The sequence below is a fragment of the Mesoplodon densirostris genome, chromosome 18, assembly GCF_025265405.1.
Source record: "Mesoplodon densirostris isolate mMesDen1 chromosome 18, mMesDen1 primary haplotype, whole genome shotgun sequence".
In the NCBI taxonomy this organism is placed as follows: domain Eukaryota; kingdom Metazoa; phylum Chordata; class Mammalia; order Artiodactyla; family Ziphiidae; genus Mesoplodon; species Mesoplodon densirostris.
The window spans coordinates 3905706-3912466 of NC_082678.1; the positions used below are offsets into that span (position 1 = coordinate 3905706).

General features: G+C 46.2%; 1 long non-coding RNA gene across 1 annotated transcript; it reads left to right on the forward strand.

Annotated features, from left to right (window-relative positions):
- The first annotated feature begins 33 nt into the window (after positions 1-33).
- On the forward strand, positions 34-5553 carry LOC132478972 (uncharacterized). Its single transcript, XR_009530431.1, has 4 exons — positions 34-55; positions 3773-3859; positions 4236-4316; positions 4734-5553. It is a non-coding gene; the product is annotated as an uncharacterized LOC132478972 (long non-coding RNA).
- Positions 5554-6761: the final 1208 nt, after the last annotated feature.

The following is a 6761-nucleotide window of genomic DNA, read 5'->3' on the forward strand; positions in this document are numbered from 1 at the left end:
GTGTGGCGTGGCGGCGTGTGTGGGGGAGTTTTCGGACAGCGACGGGGCTCAGGAGGTGCTTTGGAATTTGCTTTGGGGCTGTATGTTTTGGGGAAAGTGAGGTTCTTTATTTGGATTGTTTTGGTCTTTGATCTTTTGAGAAGGAAAATATTAGACCTACTGTTCATAGCTCTTGGGAGAGGGGGCATTGCAATGATAATGAATACAATGACCTTAGGGTCCAGTCGGAGAGATTAGAGTTAAAATCAGTAACTTCTTTGGAAGTGAGAGTGAGCTAAGAAGATCAAAGTTCATCAGGAAGGGGGGCAGCTTTCCTCTCCCACACACAGTCCCCTCCCCCCAACACACAGACGCACCCACAGGCCAGCGAAATGAACAAACAACAGATTTCACCCTTCCACAAAGATTATTTGAGCACCTGCCAAACTGCTGGGCAGGAGTCACAAGTTTTTGCCACTTTCCCACTGTGTGACCTTGGGCAAGTTACTTAACCTCTCTGAATTAAATTGGAGTAATTCCTGACCTGGGCAACCGTAGGAAAGGAATGGGGATCAGAACTAAAGGTGCTCTGTGAATCCTCAGGGGGGTGTTAATAAGTCATTTTGGTTATTCTCTGATGGATTAAAAAACCATGGGCAGAGGCATGGTCAGCCTGGATGCAGGTAGGGAATGATCAAGGGAAACTCTGGAGGACTCTGGCTAACCCCTAACAAACCAACCCTGGAAAGAGTATAGGCTAAGGAGGGGGGCCTTTGGTAGGCTCAGAATTTAGCTTGAAGCCTCCCATCTGGAGAGAGGGTTCAGGCTGCTGGGAACCTGAGCCTATCTTTTTGGCTCCTGGAGGAGGTGGGTGGTGAATCTGGAAGGGGCAGGAGAAAAGGTTTCTTGCTTGCTGTGAGCTTTGAGAAGCAGCAGCAGCAGTTCCCATTTTGTCCCACTGTAGGGAGAAGATTGGGCTGGAGGGTGAGCTCCTCCTCCTAGGAGAGCCAGCAGGGGCTGTGTACTCTTTATTTTCAAAGAAAGGGATTCTCACTGGCTCCCTTCCTCCTCCTCCTCCTGCTGGGTTCTCTTCCAGTTGTTCCTGCTAGCCTTTTACAGTCCAGAACACTAGCTTTCTCTGAGCCATGTGGGACAACCCACCTGCCCTTTAGATATAAAGGCTACCGACAGGTGTCATCTCCCTTAAGGCTGCACAGGTTCTCTTCTAAAACTTAGAAGACCAGGCAAAAGATTGGAGGCTGGGCTTAAAGGTAGTGAGGCTGTCTCTGAGGCCTCAATGAGTGTGGATTTGGCCATCAACTGGCCTGAAACTGACTGACAAGCCTTCCCTCACTGAAAAAGGTAATGGGTCCAGGTACCGTCTAAGCACACACTCTACAGGATGAGTTGTCAGGTCCGGATGCTGCTGGGCTGCTCAGGGTACAGGCCTGAGTCACCCAGCCGGGCACAGCCCAGTGGTTTATCTGGGATTCTAAGCAGTTGGTAGCAAAAGCCCAACAGAGATTATGCCTGGTTCAGGTGCCCCCAGAATACCTCCCTGGAATCTAGACCTGATCTCATTGCATTCTCCCTGTTTTCTGGTTCTGTTGCTCGTATTGGACAGACAGTTCTGAGAACAGAAACTGTATCCCATCTGTCTTCATAGCCCTAGGTGCCCAGATAGTATCTGCTCACTATACACTTACTTATTCAACAAAGATTTCTTGAACACCTATTATGTGCTGGATGCTGAGAATACAGTGATGAGCCTCTGATGATGTGATGATGTCTCTGAAGGACAAACATGTATCTCCTGCCCTCTTGGAGCTTATGTTCTAGTAGAGGAGTCAGACAAAGAAAGAGATTAATAAATGAAACAATTATAAATTTTTATTAAAAGTAAAAAGACACAAGGGGCAACAATAGGGAAGAATAGGAGGGGGGTATCTGCTTTAGATAAAGTAGAGAAGTTCTCTCTGATGAGGTAATGTTTAAGCTAAATCTTAAAGGGTAGGAAGGAGTGTTCCTGGTTGAATGAATAAGTGAATGAAATTGTGTAACTTTGGATGAGTTATTCTCACCTCTGTAGGCCTGTTTCTTCATCTAAGAAAACTGGAGATTGGTCTGAATTCCTTCTAAGACCCATGATATTATCAGGGCTTATCATGATAGAGACAGAAAAAGGTAAAACCTAGGGTCCTGGTGAAAGGGGAAGGGTGGTAGAGGGAAGTGAGAGGAGAAGAGGGAATGTAGTGGACAGCTAGTCAGGCTCGAGTTGTGCGACATTTGTAAATGGTATTCACAGGTGCTGTGAGAGGACCTGCCTCCAGTATTACTGGTAGGAGAGACAGTGTAGAAGCAGGAGCCAAGTCACCCCTGCATGTTTCCTCCTTGGAAACCATCAGGGGGAGACTGTTTCCCACTCCCAGGACCCTTGCTTTGGAGAAACACTTTAACCTTCCTGTCCCATTCTTGCCTGAGAAGAGTAGGAGGAGGTGACATTAGCAGCTGGCAAAAAATTGAATCAAAATAAAACACAGATGACTCAGATAGAATCAGGCCGGCAGAAAAATTGATTAGACATGTGACAATGCAGGATCCGGTTGCCACCTTAGCCCTTCAGTTCTAGGTCCTAGAAAATTAGGGTTTGCTGCGGAACCATCCTGGGATTCCAACTGTAGCTGCTAGTCTTCCATCAAGTCAGAGGTTTGGGCAGTGGTGGAAAGTCTCATTCCTTCCCCAGATCCTCCAATTCTTGTGGAGGTAATGCACATCCTCCAATCAAATTTGCGAGGTTTGGGTGGAAAATTTATAACTATTTGTGCTTCATATGCTCCACGACTATGTTCATTTCTGCTCTCTCCCAAACAACTAAAAATTAGTCTACAGGTATACCTTGTTTTATTGTGCTTCGCTTTATTGCACTTCTCAGATACTGCGTGGGTTTTGTTTTGTTTTTTAACATCTTTATTGGAGTATAATTGCTTTACAATGGTGTGTTAGTTTCTGCTGTATAACAAAGTGAATCAGTTATACATATGTTCCCATATCTCTTCCCTCTTGCGTCTCCCTCCCTCCCACCCTCCCTATCCCACCCCTCTAGGTGGTCACAAACCACCGAGCTGATCTCCCTGTGCTATGCGGCTGCTTCCCACTAGCTATCTATTTTACGTTTGGTAGTGTATATATGTCCATGCCACTCTCTTTGTCACAGCTTACCCTTCCCCCTCCCCATATCCTCAAGTCTATGCTGTAGTAGGTCTGTGTCTTTATTCCCGTCTTACCCCTAGGTTTTTTACAAATGGAAATTTTGTGGCAACCCTACATTGTGCAAGTCTATTGGGACCATTTTTCCAACAGCATTATTATTATTTTTTTTAATATTTATTTGGTTGCTCCGGGTCTTAGTTGTGGCATGCAGAATCTTTAGTTGTGGCATGCAAACTCTTAGTTGCAGCATGTGGGATCTAGTTCCCTGACCAGGGATCGAATCTGGGCCCCCTGCATTGGGAGTACAGAGTCTTAGCCACTGGACCACGAGGGAAGTCCCCCAACAGCATTATTTTTAAATTAAGGTATGTACATTGTTTTTTTACACATACTGCTTTTGCACACTTAATAGACTATAGTAAATATACTTTTTTTTTTTTTTTTTAATTTGGCCACGCCACGAGGCATGTAGGATCTTAGCTTCCTGACCAGGGATTGAACTTGCGGCCCCTGCATTGGAAGCGCAGAGTCTTAACCACTGGACTGCCAGGGAAGTCCCTAAATATAACTTTTCTATGCACAGGGGAAACCAAAAAATTGGCATGACTCACTTTATCGAGATATTCACTTTATTGCGGTGGTCTGCAACGTAACCTGCAGTATCTCTGAGGTACGCCTGTATTGAATTTTTTAAAAATAAATTTATTTATTTTTGGCTTCTTTGGGTCTTCATTGCTGTGTGCGGGCTTCCTCTAGTTGCGTGAGCAGGGTGCGCGGGCTTCTTACTGCAGTGGCTTCTCTTGCTGTGGAGCACCGGCTTTAGTCGCGTGGGCTTCAGTAGTTGTGGCTCGCGGGCTCAGTAGTTGTGGCACATGGATTCTAGAATGCAGGCCCAGTAGTTGTGGTGCATGGGCTTAGTTGCTCCGAGGCATGTGGGATCTTCCCGGGTCAGGGCTCGAACCAGTGTCCCCTGCATTGGCAGGTGGATTCTTAACCACTGCGCCACCAGGGAAGCCCCGAAGCCATGTCTTAATTCTTTTCCTCAGGATGGTGATAGGCTGCCCCTCTGCATCCAGAGCTCAGGCTGGGCACCAACGCTGAGATGTAATTTGCTTTCAAACAAGAAGGTATGTTTCACACACACAGCTAAGCTCAGGAACATATGGCTTAGGAGCACCTGGGAGAGGGAACAGCTCAGGCCTCGTACCCGCACAGCACTGCCCAGGGTCGGCTGACAGCGCAGGGGTAATTCAGAGGCGGAGCTTACTCAGCAGCCTGTGGCCTTTTGGGCCACCAGGGACCAACATCCACCCTGCCCCCCAGCCATGGTTCCCAAAAGCTTCTAGCTCAGAGGGAAGATGAAGCAGAAGTGCAGGGAGATTGATTCAAATCCCAGTTGGGAGGAAAGTTGGCTTCAGGGAAGTGTGCCGCCTCCCACCCGTCCTTGCATTGAGTCTGATAGCTGACAAAGGTTAACAATGGATCTCACTATAGAATTTCTGCAAAACGACTTGGCCATTTACTTCCAAAGCCCCTTCCTCCAGGGCTCTCCCTGCTTGATACCTGGAAGCTGGCTGGGAACAGAGGCTCATCTGCTCATCCTCCAACCCTGCACAGCACAGTCTGCAACAGCCCGGCAGGACGAGCACAGCCTACAGAGTCGGGACTGCTGGCTGGCCCACGTGACTCTTGGCAAGATTCTTGCCCCTTCTGTGCTTCTCCTTCCTCGTCTGTCGACTGGGACTAAAATGGTGCTTTTGTTAAAGGGTTGATGAGGGTTACTTTCATTATTCTATGTAAGATGCTGATTACAAGCCTGGCATCTGTTAAGTGCATAAAATCAACACTGTATGTCTAATTATTGACTAATCCTGTTCCCATGCCTCCAGTTAACCCAAGGCTAAGAGGCTAGCCTGAAGTCATCCAGCAAGCGGGGAGGGTAAGGGTTAGGAGTCTTGAGGCTCTGCCCCTCAAAGGCTAAGTGATGCCATTTCAGAAACTCCCTGAACTGTACTGACATGTCATTAGTTCAACAAATACTTACTGAGGGTCTACTGTATGTCAGGCACTACGCTAAGCTGGGGAAAGACAGTCAAGGTCACCAAATTTGGGAGCTTTCATTATAGTTGGGAAAACGGGCATTAAATAAGCAACAAATATACCTTTAGACAATGCTGTGAAGGAAATGGATGGCATAGCATAAATATGTACAGCATGGATCCTCGTTTTGTATTACTAAGATACCGACAGCATCTGTCTAGGACAAATGTGAGGAAAGCCTGGGTTTTGGTATGACAGAACTGGGTTTGAAGTCGAGCTCCATGTAACCTTGGTCTGATAAATTAACCTTTCTGCTCCTCATTCCTGTATGTTCCCCTATATGGAAATCTGTTAAGGTTGCTGTGGGAATTAAGATATAATAAAACATAAAATCTTCTCAGAGTTTACTGTTTTTCACATTAGACAGGTCAAGCTGGAATCCTTGATGAGGCCAGGTGGAACTGCAGCCTTGTACTGTATGTCCTTTTTCAGTGTTGGCTGAGGGGGGGAGGTATATGGGAATGGGGAATTACCTGGAGGGCTGCTGGAAAAAAAGTTCTGAGGAGAAGCAGGTCTTCCTTTTACCATTTGATAATGAACCGGTACCATTCTTTCCTCTGAGCATACCTTCAGTGGAGAAATATTTAACGCAGTCTAGTCAAGAATTACAAGTTACCCTCTATGACCCAGTCATCTCCAAATTTGGGTACAGAAAGAAAATATTAGAACTCCTATTTATATTTTTCATATCATTGCTTTTTAATTATCTATTTTTGTCTTATTACACAATATATGGGTACAGTAGTACAGGTATATAATTTATCAACACATGTGGGTACGCATGATCAAAAATTCCTTACTGCAGGGGTGTGCAATTAGAAATGGTGAAAGGCCACATGGAGGCTAAGGTAGGAAAATGAAGGTCTGCCCTCATTTTACTTGCCCAACATAAACTAAGAAAGTGCATTTTTTCATCAAGTAGCCTGCAGGCATCTCACTGCACTAATAAACAGTGAAGAAAAGGACCCAGTTTCTTTTCTTTTTTTTTTTTTTTTGCGGTACGCGGGCCTCTCACTGTTGTGGCCTCTCCCATTGCGGAGCACAGGCTCCGGACGCGCAGGCTCAGCGGCCATGGCTCACAGGCCCAGCCGCTCCGCAGCATGTGGGATCTTCCCGGACCGGGGCACGAACCCGTGTCCCCTGCATCGGCAGGCGGACTGTCAACCACTGCGCCACCAGGGAAGCCCAGGACCCAGTTTCTTAATCTCAAGTCAGTGTTCTATCCTCTACAAGTCTCTAGGGGGGAAAAAGTGGAAGTAGAAATTAAATACACGCTGCAAACTAAGTAAAAATCCAAACTTTGGATAAGCCATTAAACAGACCAGATCATTAGCCTGAAAAAATATGCACAAGACAGAGGACAATCTCCAGCAGTTTCAGTTCTCTGGACAGGAAACCTCCTCCACGTAGTCATTTTTCACTACCTCATTTGTAGAAAACTTTCACTCATTTCCTATTGTACTACGTAGAGT